Below are 15,135 nucleotides of genomic sequence, written 5' to 3'. Positions count from 1 at the left end.
CACTACCGCCACCTACTGATATGTGCGAAGTGACTCTCCAGAGTGAGATTTGTCGATTTGAAGCGTCTCAGTCTCATTGAATCAACATGTTCTGATCAAATTCATTTGATTATTTCTTGATTCAGTTTCAAATAACATGAATTAATCATTTAACATACGTAAACTTGATTTGTTCTTTTCAATCTGACAAATTTTTTTCATATTGTGTTTTGTATTGTTTTTATTTTTTATGTTTGTTTTGTTTGGGTTTTTACCAAAATCTGGTTAAATTCCGTGTCAACAGCTGCTTTATAACATTTTTTTCCCAGAAAAGAAAACATGAATTGTTGAATTCATATTCCCCTCACTGTATAAAATTAGTTTTTATGATCAATTCATCTTGAGTTGTATAGCGCTTTTCAAAATAATTAACATACCAAAGCAGCTTTGCAAAATGCACACATTATTACATTACAGTCAAAAAAAAAAACTGTGAATCTTGGTGAACATTGCAGCAGTCAAACATATACATAGTTAATATGTTGTTGAAGTGTACTTTAAAAAAAAGTGATATCAATATCATACAATTTCATTCATTCATTTTCTTTTTGGCTTAGATTCTTTATTAATCAGCGGTCGCCACAGAGGAATGAACTGCTAACTTATCTAGCAAATGATTGACACAGCGGATGCTCTTCCAGCCGCAACCCAACACTAGGAAACACCCTTACACACTCTTTCAGCATGTCTTAGAACTGTGGGGAAAACCAGAGCACTCAGAGGAAAATGCCAACTGGCCCAGCCAGTGTCGAATCAGCAACCTTGCTATGTTGTAATCATGCTACCCACTACGCCACCATGATGCCCGTCACACAGTTTCTGACCAGCAAAATAATTAAGAACAAACTGTCTATTTTGCACTTCATAACAGCTGTTATAAAACATAATGCATTAGAGATGCACCCACCACTGACATACATTACATTTTACAGCTGTTGAAAAACTCACTGTATGATTGTGTAGTTGGGGTTCATAAGCAATATCACATGAGCAATGAGTTCAATAGTCCCCATTCTGTTTTTCTTCGAAATAGCAGAAGCGCAAATGTAATAAGGATTTTAAAAAAAATAAAGACATTTTGGCCAGTTTTCCATGCAAAAATGTTTCCTAAATTCATATGCATAACTGATGTGCATCTCCAACAAGCAATAATGTTAAGTTTTTGAATGAATGGATATTTTGAAAAAGAAATTAAATCAAAATAAGGATCGTTTAATAAATTACAATTGAGAACTAACACTTGCAGTGTAAATGCACCCTTAAATCTGCATCATACAGTGTATGCAACATGCTTTTCATTCTACCCAGAGTAAACAAATGATTCTCTGTATTATTCAAACACGAGCATTTACACAAGCACTGTATAATGCCAAACCCTGACTTAACGCACCTATTTGTTGGGTCAATGTGGTTATGTGGATGAACACAGCTTATAAGCATTTACATGAAAGCTCTAGTATTGTGCATTCTTATACTATATATATTGTCAACTCCAAATCATTTCAAAACATCAGGTATTTTCAAACTTGACTTAAAGGGATAGTTCACCCAAAAATGAAAATGTACTCACCATTACTCTCACTCTAAATATTGTTCCTTCTGTTGAACACTAAAAAAGTGTGAAAAAATCTTTTGTGTTCAACAGGAGAAAGTCAAACTGTTTTAGATCAAGTAAATGGAATGCTGAGTAAAGTTTCATTTTTGGGTGAACTATTCCTTTAACCCATTGTCATTTTCAATCCCAATGTTAACCCCAAATTTCTGATAAATAAAGGTACTAAAGTTGTAGGTATATGTTTATACCGAAGGGTCCATATTTGTACAGGGTTCCTGCAGGTCATGAAATTTCTGGAACATCACATAATTTTAAAAAGGTTGTTCCAGACATTAAAAGTCGGGGAATTTCATAATTTTAAAAGTCAGAATTATTAGTCCCCCTAAATTATTAGCACCCCTGTTTATTTGGTCCCTTAATTTCTGTTTAACAGAGAAAAGATTTTTTCAACACATTTCTAAACATAATAGTTTTAATAATTCATCTCTAGTCACTGATTTATTTTATCTTTGCCATGATGACAGTAAATAATATTTGACTAGCTATTTTTCAAAACACTTCTTTACAGCTTAAAATGACATTTAAAGCTTAATTAGGTTAACTATGCAGGTTAGGGTAATTAGGCAAGTTTTTGTAAAACAATGGTTTGTTCTGTAGACTATCGGGTAAAAATATAGCTTAAAGGGGCTAAAAATTTTGTCCTTAAAATGGCTTTCAGAAAATAAAAAAACTGCTTTTATTCTAGCCAAAACAAAAACAAATAAGATTTTTTTCAGAAGAAAAAATATTATCAGACATACTGTGAAAATTTCTTTGCTTTGTTAAACATCATCTGGGAAATATTTAAAAAAAAAAAAAATCAAAAGTGGGCTAATTCTGACTTTGTGTATATATATATATATATATATATATATATATATATATATATATATATATATATATATATATATATATATATATATTTAGTGCTGTCAATCGATTAAAAAAAAATTACGGAACCCTGGAAGGGACGTAGTGGAGGAGAAAAAAAATGGCTGGGTGAAAAAAAAATAATGGGTGAAAAAAAAAGGGGTGGGAGGAAAATATATATTTCTAAGTTTTTGCGTTCTCTCGCAAAGTTTTACGTTCTCTCGCAAAGATGTTTTGCGTTCTCTCGCAAAACTGTTTCTCCACAAACACTTCCTGTTCACTGCACTCACGTAAACCCTCCCGTTTTTGCCGAAATTCTCCCGTATTTTACCATTCTTTCCCACTTTTTTTACATTAAATCTGTGCGTTGATCGTTGCCTTTCACTTTGCAACCTCTGAAACAACGAATGCATGTATAAGCGCTGACTAACAGACGCGCTCCGTACAATAAACTGATCCCATATCAGCGTCTGTACGCGCCATTTAAAGGGACACTTCTGTTATCAAACAAGTGAGCAGCAATGAATCTCATGTTTTGTTTAGTTTGATAACATGTCTCTGTAAAAATGCACAGATCTATAATGAAAGCATTCCATTACTTTAGAAACTGTTTGTGCTCATTTAAGAGAAAAAAAGTTGTTTACAATAAAACATGCAGGACGGACATGTTTACATATTATTCAGTGTATTAGTCAGTTTAAACATACAATCGCTCCTCTGTAAATGGCGCGTACAGACGCTGATCTAGGATCAGTTTATTGTATGGAGCGCGTCTGTCAGTCAGCGCGTATACATGCATTCACTGGTTCAGAGGTAGCATATAAAAGGCAACGATCGACGCACAGTAATGTAAAGAAAGTGTGATAGAATAGTAAAATACGGGAGAATTTCGGCAAAAACGGGAGGGTTTACATGAGTGAAGTGAACAGGAAGTGTTTGTGGAGAAACAGTTTTGCGAGAGAACACAAAACATCTTTGCGAGGAAACGCAAAACATCTTTGCGAGGGAACGCAAAACTTTGCGAGGGGACGCAAAACATCTTTGCGAGATAACGCAAAACTTTGCGAGAGAACGCAAAAACCTAGAAATATATATTTTCCTCTCACCCATTTTTTTCTTTCACCCATTTTTTTTTTCACCCAGCCAACTTTTTTCTCCTCCACTACGTCCCTTCCGGGGTTCCGTAAAAAATAAACTAATTAATCGCACCTTTTTAAAAAATATTTATCGCGATTAATCGCATTTAAAATACTGAAACTTGTAATTTTGGCTATTCAAATGTAAAAATAATGTAAACGCAAGACAAAATCTATTTAAATTCAAAATATAATTGTTATTAGAATTTTTGTTTAACTTGTAACACAGATTTCTTCATGTAAACAACATACCCACAATAAACCATCAAGATCCTGCTTGACAGCCATATTTATTACAGAAATTAAAACACAGGCATGTTAATGACATTTCAATTTCAAAACAATCAATGCCAATAAAGAAAACATTGATTTCCATGTTGGATTCTAAGTGGACTGCAAAAAAATGCCAAAAATACAGGCATTACATATATGGAAAATGGAAAATTATAATAATAATTTATAGAATACAAACTGTTGCACTCATTGTAAAGTTTTATTGCTGTGAGTTGAGAACATTAGTTATAGAGTAGAAACAATTTTGCTTAATCCTCCTTTACATTCATCCAGTTGCTAAGACTAGGAGCATCCCGCAAATGCACAGAGAATCCCAAATGCCCGCAAATGAATGATAATCTCTCGCAAACCAGTCGTTAAAAACATTGCACACCCCTCTCCACCGCATCCCTCCTAGCTCTTCAGGTATGTCGCGCGCAACTCACTCCCACCGTCCTTCAGGTACGTCTCGCGCGCTCACACCCCTACTTAGATACGTCGCTCACTCCACCCCTGACACCCCTCAACGGGCCTGACACAGACACACACACAACGCGCTGGAGCGACTCCCTTCAGATTCAACACGCATGATCACGTTCATCAAATTTGCTTAAACTAAGCGTCCTAAAGTATTACTGTATTTCACAAGGATTCTGACACAACAACGCGAAGCATACGCTTTCGCTTTCGAAACACGCTAAACTTGGAGGGCTCATGCTGAAAGGTAAAGTAATGCCCTGTCTTTGACAGCTCGCGACTTCACCAGAGACTTTCTGAGTACATTTACATAAGACACCAATACTGCGATTTTAATATGATTAAGATTATACTCTTATTAAAATTCTACCGTGTAGCCTAAGAAGTGATTTATTACCTTAAAGGAACACCGAGTCACAAAATGCGGAGGATTTTCTTTCTGTTCGCCATGCGGTATCAACTTACAATAGAAAGTTAAAAATGAAACACCCGAAATTGCATGAAACTCTGGATAACCTGTGATGCAACTAATTGTTTTATACTGAAACTTGCCTTCAAAAAGTGCTTCCTTGGTCTTATCCACATTTCTTGCATATTAAACACACTTCCACCAAAACAGGAAGGTAAAAAAAAAACCTGCAACTACGTTAATTGACAGTGCTAATATATATATATATATATATATATATATATATATATATATATATATATATATATATATATATATATATATATATATATATATATATATAGTGTGTGTGTGTGTGTATTGTTTTTTACTTGAAATTTTACTTTCCATTTATTAAAATTTTATTTTCTTTGGTTAGGATATATTTATTGCTTTTTATTCCTCTGCTTGTCAGCTGAAAGTCACCAAGCTCAACTTATTAAATAAGGCAATCATGCCTGGAAAATGTACATTTTAAGAGCAACAAAATGGCCGCTTCAAAGACTGAGTGAGTGCTCATATCTTTTGGAAACCTGAGATAAACGATCCACTGTTCCTCTCATAGTCACTATAAATTTCATAAAAATGTGATCCAGCTCAAATGTTTTTTAATATTATTATAAGTACAACGGTGCCTTGTTTTTCAGTTCATTAAAGGTAATAGAAATTCAGCTTTTAGTCAGTGAAAGTGAGGTAAGAGTGAGAGAATGTGACATTTGGTTAACAGTGAGAAGTTACCAGTCTACAAGTCTACATATTGGAAAAACAAAATGATCTAAAGTATTTTTTTAAGTGACAGCTTTTGGACCTTTATTTTATAGAGTGCCAAGAATGTAAAGGACTTTTTTGGCCTGAGGTTTTGAATCCCTGTTCCAGATCAGTGTTTCCTTTTTCAAAGTGTTAACCCTACCTTGTGTTGCCACATTTTTTCATTGTGAAATAATGTGGTATTAGAATCCTATAGCTAAATGAAAAAAAAAAAGTTCTGTGTGAGCTTTTTTGAAGAGCTGAACTAAACCGAAGGAAGTTACATTGTTGTTTATTGAAAAAGAAAAGGTGAGAACTGCTCATTCAGATAAGCATAGTGAATATAAGTAAAGCAATTTGAAATTATTATACAAATCTGTCAAATATTTTTTGGAAAAGGTATAGTGTGTTTTATGAGTGAGTATTTATTATATTCAGGATTTACAGTAGTTTGCCTGTAGCTCAGCTGGCAGAGCTCAGTGCTAGCAGTGCCAAGGTCATAGGTTTGATTTCAAGGGGATGCAAGCCCTCATAAAAATGTGTCTTCTGAGTGTAAGTTGCTCTGGATAAAAATGTCTGGCAAATCCATAAATGCAATAAATGTACTTTATAATAAATTTCTGTATGAAACATATTAAATGGGAATAAGCCAAAGGGGGTTTGAAATATCCTAAAGCACAGCTGGCAAAACCCTTTGAAGGTGATGATATTTAGCCCTATAAAAAATCTTGGCAAGAGCGTCGCTATTTTCTTGCATCGCCCCTGAGCAGTCAATCTTGAAATTTTCAGAATTTATTTAAAGGTTCTGTATGTAAGTTTTTGACTCTTCCAAAGCATAAAAATACCATAATATGTTTGCAGGTATTTAATAAACATGCTAACTGAACTTTCTTGTTTATTTGAAAAACAATGCTGAAGTCAGTTATTCTGCTTTGAAAATGTCCGTTAGGTGCCGGAACGTCTGTCTTTGATCATTTAACCCACCCAATGCCAGTTTGGCCAATTATATTTCAGCACCCCGAGTTGCCTTGATTGAAAACCACATATTTCATTCATTCAGTCAGGAAGGCTCTCAAACTATGCATGACCGAAATCAGAATCTGAAATGAGACACAGTTTCAGAGTTCCACGTGAGGTGTTATTAATTAGCAAATAATAAAAATAATACGTAAACATTAAGTAAGCAGGTTACATTGTAACCCCTGTGTCCTAACAACAAGCTACAAGATGAGATTTGCAGTGATAAACAATTTAGCTGTTTGCACCAGAAAAAAAAGATGACATACATTTAAAGACAGCCATTTAAAAGCACAGAACTCTAACGAAATGGTAAGGTTTAGAATTTAATTAATACACATTAAATCTCTCTAACATTATTAAATGTACATGCTGAATCATTGATGTGTTGGCTTGCACTGAGTCACAGTTCTAAACTTCAATTTTGAACAGTTTATTTTATTTTCAAGATCCGAGGTGAACTATCTGCTAATGCTTTTAGTAGTGTGGCAATAAGTGTAATGTAAAATGACATTCAAACTCACATTATTAGCATTTAACACTGAATTAATCATACATCTCAGGTGTACCTGACGTGATCATTGTCGGTTTATCCTGTTGTTCAGCTGCTAGAAATAGAAACTGTTTATAAAATATAAATTTCTGGTGTTGGTTAGTACAAAAACTTCTATAACATGGAAGATATTTCTTCTTTCATGTGCCATTGCTTTTATTTAGAACATGACTTAAATCAGCCTTTAGGCTCAATAGTCAGGCTCACTCCTGTTGGTGTCATCAGTCTGGCAACCTGTGCTTGCGTGTATTTTGAACCAGGCGTGCAATACCTAATTCAACATCTGGGTGTCAAACTTATTTCTTATGTTGTACAAGTACATTTGTAGGAATAGCCAAATTTATTTATTTATTTATTTATTTATTTATTTATTTATTTTATTTAATTTTTTTTGTCAAACATCAACATCATAGGACTGATAAATAAAGAATCATGTCAGATATCATAAGGCTGGTGTCAAACATCATAAGACTGGTAAATCAAGATCATGTTTCATAATTTCCGACCGTATATATATTAAAACTAAATATTTGAAATAATTAGTAATATCATTTGTATGGTAAGAACCTAATTTTGACAATTTTAAACGGCAAAAATGTATTTTAATCCTTACATCTCAGATTGTAAATAGTTGTATATTGGCCAAGTACTGTCATATCCTAACAAGCCAATTTCCAAAAATTGACACTTGGTCCAGGGTCACATATTTAAATATTCTGTGGGAACAATGAGTTAGAATCTTTCCAACTTAAAAATATTCCTATAAAACTGAGAAGCAAACAGAGAAATCTGAAGCTGCCATTTCATGACTGACGGTGTTGTGTAAATATACTAATAGCTCAAATGGGGGAAATTAAAGAGCGCAACCTTTCCTGTATATTTGCTTCTGCCTGACAGCAAGCGCTAGTGAACTTTAGCGCGGTGTGGGACGATGATTTCTCAGGTGGGTTTTTATCTGCGTTACACTGGGGGGCATTGTCACCGATGACATATCACCGTCTCTGCGCTAGCATTTTTTTTGCCAGTAATTTAAATGTGCGGAGGGGATCGTAATTTGTTCTTCATGGATAATATGACCCTTAGCGGAGCAAGATCATGGGTCGGCTGAAGTGATATTTTCTGGTAATGATGGTCATACATCATTCCTGACGCTGTGGGTTTAGAGGCTAGCACATCACTGCCACGTCCTCTGGGACTCGCTGCCATAAACAAGTAAGACATGAGCGCCCTGTGGAGGGCCGTGCAATTTTTACGAGCTTATCCTGAGCCCTTGGTGGCTGGAGGTTGAGCCTCTCTCTGTCGTGGTGATTAATACCTCTGAAGTCCTATCATCTTTCTTCATGCTCTTCCACTACTGGGGCACTGCATTAGGGCTCGATGTCCTCAAGGTGATCTGCTGCAATCACTCTCGCCGTGTAACGGTTGAGGAGATGCTATGCTTCTCTGAAATATAGTAGAGCGGGCAGAGCAATAGCGTTTTAACTTTGCAGCGAGAGGTCGTATTGCTGCAGAATGGTTGTAACTCTTGTAAATAGTGTTGCAGGTTCACAAGCTGCACACTTTAAGGTTGACAAACATAGATTATCCAGAAACGGATGTAGAGGAATAGCGCTACGAAAAGTCATTGTTTTGCCATTATTTATTCATCATCTCATTGTTTACTGTCTGACATTGTTATTAGAAGATATTTTAAACAATGTTTCAGCTGTTTTGTCCATGAAAATAAAGGCAAATATACACGCACTGGCCACTTCATTAGGTACATCCTACTAGTAGTGGGTCAAATCCTCTTTTGCCTTCAGAACTGCTTTAATCCTTTGTGGCATAGATTCAACAAGGTACTGGAGATTTTGGTCCATATTGACACGATAGCATCATGCAGTTGCTGCATATTTGTCGGTAGCACGTCCATGATGTGAGTCTTCCGTTCCACCACATCCCAAAGGTGCTCTATTGGATTGAGCTCTTGTAACCGTGTTGGCCATTTGAGTACAATGAACTCATTGTCATGTTTAAGGAACCAGTCTGAGATGATTCGTGCTCTTTGACATGACGCATTATCCTACTGGAACTAGCCATCAAAAGGTGGGTACACTCTGGTCACAAAGGGATGGACACGATCATCAGCAGTACTCAAGTAGGCTGTGGCATGGACACAATGCTCAATTGGTACTAATGGGCCCAAACCGTGCCAAGAAAATATGCCACACATCATTACACCACCACCAGCAGCCTGAACCATTGACTAGTTGATAAAGGCAGGATGAATCCATGCAATCATGTTATCCTAATTCTGATCCTACCATCAGAATGACGCAGCAGAGATCAAGACTCATCAGACCAGGCAACGTTTTTTCAGTCTTCTATTGTCCAATTTTGGTGAGCCTATTTGAATTGTAGCCTCAGTTTCCTGTTCTTAGCTGACAGAAGTGGCACCCGGTGTGGTCTACTGCTGCTTTAGCCCATCCGCCTCAAGGTTCGATGTGTTGTGCCTTCAGAGATGCTCCTCTGCATACCTCAGTTGTAATGAGTGGTTATTTTAGTTACTGTTTCCTTTCTATCAGTTCAAACCAGTCTGGCCATTCTCCTCTGACCACTGGCATCAACAAAGCATTTGCACCCACAGAACTGCCGCTCACTGTTTTTCAGACCATTCTCTGTAAACCCTAGAGATGGTTGTGCGTGAAAATCCCAGTAAATCAGCAGTTTCTGAAATACTCAGACAAGCTCGTCTGGCATTAACAACCATGCCAAGTTCAAAGTCACTTAAATCACCTTTCTTCCCTATTCTGATGCTCAGTTTAAACTGCAGCAGATCGTCTTGACCATGTCTACATGCCGAAATGCATTGAGTTTCAGCCATGTGATTGGCTGATTAGAAATTTGCATTAACAAGCAGTTAGACAGGTGTACCTAATAAAGTGGCCGGTGAGCGTATATATATATATATATATATATATATATATATATATATATATATATATATATATATATATATATATATATATATATATATATATATATATATATGGGTATTAAGAGTTGCATGCTTTAATATAAATGATGTCTCTTACTGAAATATGTAGTAGGAAACCCATGACAGATTTAAGTTATTTAAAAAAAATCCAAATCCATTCTTTTGTACTATGGGGTGCCGTTATTTTAGGTGCACAATGTATGTTATCAGATTCTTTAACAACTCAGTGAGCTACAGTTGCTTTTTTTCACTACAGCAATACAGAACACTAATAGGATGCAACATTGAATGGATTTTGGTTGTGATTTTAGTCTAAGGGCAGGAGGAGAAGCAATATATGCCTTTACTATTCACAAGACCATCGGATATTAAGTGTGATCTATGCTGAGAAACGGTAGACAGGAAATGCATCACTCGTAACTGTCTTCTTTTCTGTGGCATCATAACATGTGTAGGCTTGTTTACATTCATAGCGTTTCATGTCTCTTGGTGTTCTCAGCAGATTTCACTTTTCAATTTTCACAAAGATTATCTCTTAAGTCATGACTAACTCAAGTGTTTTTATGGAACACAATCAAACATATTGTGACATTCTTGTTAAAGCAATGAATATTCAGTTGGGAATTAACTATCCAGACATCCATCTATCTAGCATCTCGCTTGCTTGTTGTTTTTTCGGAATACGTAACAAACAATATATTTTGAAGAATGTTTAAGATGTTTTTGTCAAAGCAATGAAAGTTAGTGGGGTTAAAAACAACACTTTTGTATGTATGAGTATGAGACATAAGGTGCATCCCAAATCGCAAACCTGTACCCTATTCTACGCCATTTTGTAGAATAAAAAGTGTAAGTAGTGCATTCACACTGAAAACTCTAAAAAGAATAAGTGTATTTTATATATATATATATATATTTGGTAGTTTGGTCATTCATTTTGATAATTTGGCAACCGTCAAAGGTCATCTGGGAAAATGTTTGAATTTCCGCTTAGTAAAAAACGTTAGTGTTCCATTTAGAACGACACTCTATTCATATACTATGCAGTTGAGTGTGTAAGTGCATAAGTACATAGTGGATAAGAGCAAAGTGTATAGTGTGCCATTTGGGACGCAGCTAAACTTTTTACACATGGATTGGACACAACAGAATCCAGACCTTAACCTTATTGAGAATCTTTTGGATGTGTTGGAACACATCGTGCAGTAGTCCAACTCCTCTGGACATGAATAAATGTTGTGACATTGCAAAAGCATATTACAATGTCATGACGAATATGTGCCATAATCAAAGCTAACGGCAGTACAATGAAATAGTAGATTGTGTGATTTTTTTTTTTTTTTTGGACAGGCAGCGTATGTGAAAGCCTTTATTGCTTTAAAATGCTGACACCTGTCAGGGTTTTTTATGAGCTGATTTACCTTCTCTTGTGAACAGACCTTTATAGAGTTGTCCTGTTATATGACATGAAAGAACTAGGTCAAGCTTCACAAATGAGCTTGATAAATGCATGTTTATGGAATTGATTGTCTGGCCTAAATGATTTGTTATTTCCCTTTAGACATTAACAGACTTTGTAAATTAGGTGTCAGTGTAACAACCAGCATGTAATAAAAGCTGTTCACATTATTCATCCAAGATTGCTAATAGAGAAGGTGCATAAATCACCCCCTGCCATTTCATTTTGGGCACCAAAAAGGAAAAAATATTTGTCACCACAAGAAACATCCCATCTGCTTTCACATTTGCAACTTGATTCTGACATAACAAATGTCTAAAAATATTACAAATGATAGTGAATGTTAAAACTAATTAGTGCAGAATTTAAATGCTATTGTTATTTCATCTGTAAGTTGAAAATAATTGCTAGTATTGATCAGTCTATCAGTATTGAATCTGCTGTTTTTGCACGTGCATCTCACAGAATTTTGTGATCGTCTTAAAAGGCTTCGCTTCTAAAGCAAGCAAGCACTGGCTTTTGAGTTCTCTTGCATGTAAACAAAGCTGAAGGAATGCACTCTGCCCCGTTTGATAGCTCTTTACCCACTCTCCTCCTCCATCTGCACTCATGACTGCAGTGGGAGCCCTGCGATTATGATGGAAATCTCACAAGCCATTACCATGAAGAGGCTGGGCCCGATGCAGACAGCTTAATGGACTCATTTGTAATTGGTAGGGGGCAATGGCTAAGCTACCGTGGCCTTTGTGTGATTGAGTATAGAGGCATGCATGCAAATGTGACAAATGAATAGGAATTGAGCCTCTCAGGTTTTGTGCGGCTTTCTCCAGCTCTCCGTTCAGCCAGAGTGACCTTGAGAGGCAGTGCAGTAGGTGTTAAGAATCGTATAAAGAGGTGTTAACACTGGGGCCAGTGAACGGAAAGGAACAATTCACGAAGTCTAAAGTGGCATATTCATTAGCTGCCACATGAATTGCTTTGGAAGGAGGCTGTTGTGCAAAGCTGCGAGGTACACATAGGTTATGAGCACTTCATAAGTGGCATCCGAATTCTCCATGGACCTATTTAGTGCCCTGCTAAACCAGTATGAAAGGGCACTTTCTGTATGTATGCCAGCACTGCCGAAGACCTTCAATCACGTCTTGAGACTTTTCTTTCAGCCTCACAGGTGATCATCGTGATTTTGTAGGATTGGAGATGATTTTATATGCCGGATGTTGGCCGTTTCCCTGAGCCTCATTGTCCGGGGTGGTTTTTGTGCGCCATTGGGAACAGAGCCTGTTCGTCACAGATGTCCAGGGAAAATTACACAAGTGCCTCATTAATGAATGGCTCAACAGTCTCTGGAGGTGGCCTCCGAGGCAGCTCTTTAATGAGCTGGGAACTCAAACACTGCCAAAGTTTACCTCGACCCTGCCTCTTGCGCTCGGGTCAGTCGGAAGAGCAATTCAATTCAGGGCCACTGAAGCAGAGGGGAATGGCCTCACGCTGATTTCTCTCTCGCGGCTCTAAAGGCAGGAATAATACACTTTTGTCACACGCATCCTGGGGAATTACAGCTCCTAATTTGATTAGGGGAGATTTGATTAACTGGAAAATGGGGATTTCACTAAAACTTTCACATGCTTAATTTATCCCTTGCCGCGCAGATGCAACATTGTGTCATCCCAATGAAAGGCCGTATGGGAAGCCTATTCAGTGGTTAGACGCTCTTTGAAATCCAAGAATATTGCTATTTCGCCATGGTTCTCACAAGTCAAATGCCTTTGATTATCTCTCCCTGGAAATAGCTGCGGCTGTCATGCGAGTTTGCATACAGGCGCTACCTCCATCTGACAGCGCGACATTGGCGGCGTCTTGCTGCATATCTGTTTATGGACTGAAGAATAATCCTGCGGCGCCAAGTCGTTCCCTTCCACGAGCGAACGGATCGCACATCTTCCAGTACATTAAGATTATGTATTTCATTTCAAGGCCAATTGGCCCTTAGTAATGGTCTCAGAAGGAGCTCGCCATTACAGACCAGTGGTTATGGAGGACAGAAGCTATTCCAAAGGGCAAGTATGGAGGAATCCATCCCCATTAAAAATGATCTAGTTAAATCAGCTTTCTCTCAAAGGGCCATCGGGCCAAACCTGCTCTTTGAAATTAATAGCCAGACTGGAGCTGAAGGGCTAAGGCATCAATTTACTCCTCCTTCAGACAGAAAATCAGTGAAAACAATCAGGCCGAGTCTGCGCTAATGACTTTGCCTTTGAGGCGAGTCTGCAAGAATCTTTCGGTGTTCAAAAAAAAAAAAAGAGAGAAATGGAAAAACCTCCATGTGCTCATTTTTTATACAATTTCTTTGATTTTTAAGAGCCTTGGGGTGTGGCTGAAGCTGTGACAGATGTATATATATGAACACCACTGATTCTCTGTCATAATTACACAAGAATGAACTTATTAGAAAGAGCGCTGAGTTAATAAAATCGCTCCTTCTGCAGCTCATTTTCAGTAATCACATCTGACTCAGATTATCTGCCTCTGATGATGATGATGAGACAATTTAGCAGTGATTTACTGTTTTATGTTATTCATAAATGCTGTGCTGGTAATATATGATTATGGTTTTTGGAAATTGCTTAAACCGTGATGTGACTGTTAAAACTGCTAAGACTAGGTCGTTTCAGTGATATTATCACTGGATTTTGCAGCGATTGAAATCTATATCATATACAGGTTCAAGTTCAGTTCATAGGGAAATTAATGTTTGCTGTTTGTTTGATTGAGAAGTATTAACATTTAAAATAATAATAATAATACATTTTATTTATAACGTGCTTTTCTAAGACCCAAAGCACTACAAAACAGTAAAAAACACAAAACAAAAAAGCACAATTAAACAATAAAGAATACAGTAAAAACACAGTGAGAATAAGATATAAAGATATAGATAGCACAGAAAAAAGATATCACTAATTAAAAACACTCCTAAAAGATTAGTTTTAAGTGGCTTCTTTAAAAAAACTGTTAAATACTCAGGTTTATATTAAATTGGATCATGGTCTAACATAATATATATATATAAAAATCAGTAACACTTTATTTTGATGGTACATTTGAGTATTAGTAGACTGTCTGCTTAATATCTGTTAATACTGCTTCTTCAACAGACATTTAACTGACTATAAGAAACTTTGCAAGTACACAACTTACACTAACCCCAACCTAGCAGTCTATTTATAATCTAATAAGAATTAGTTGACATGTAGATGCAATGTAACAAACAGACCATCAAAATAAAGGGTGACCAAAAAATAATACTGTAATGAAGCAAAGTATGAACTTCAGGAACGTTTTGTGGCATCTGCATTTAACTTGCATGTAATACAATACTACTACTACTGCTACTTATAATAATAATGATCTAGTAATCTAAAATTACAGTCATTCCTTCATGAATTAATGTATTACATATTCAAATAAGTAATGCTTTAAAAGCAGTGGACTTATTTATTCAAACTTATTGTTTGCTTTGAGTTCAACATCAATGCTGAGGAGTA

Source organism: Danio rerio, chromosome 15 (genome assembly GCF_049306965.1).
Source record: "Danio rerio strain Tuebingen ecotype United States chromosome 15, GRCz12tu, whole genome shotgun sequence".
NCBI lineage: Eukaryota > Metazoa > Chordata > Actinopteri > Cypriniformes > Danionidae > Danio > Danio rerio.
The sequence above is the reverse complement of the archived record's forward strand: the minus strand, read 5'-3'. Positions refer to the sequence as shown.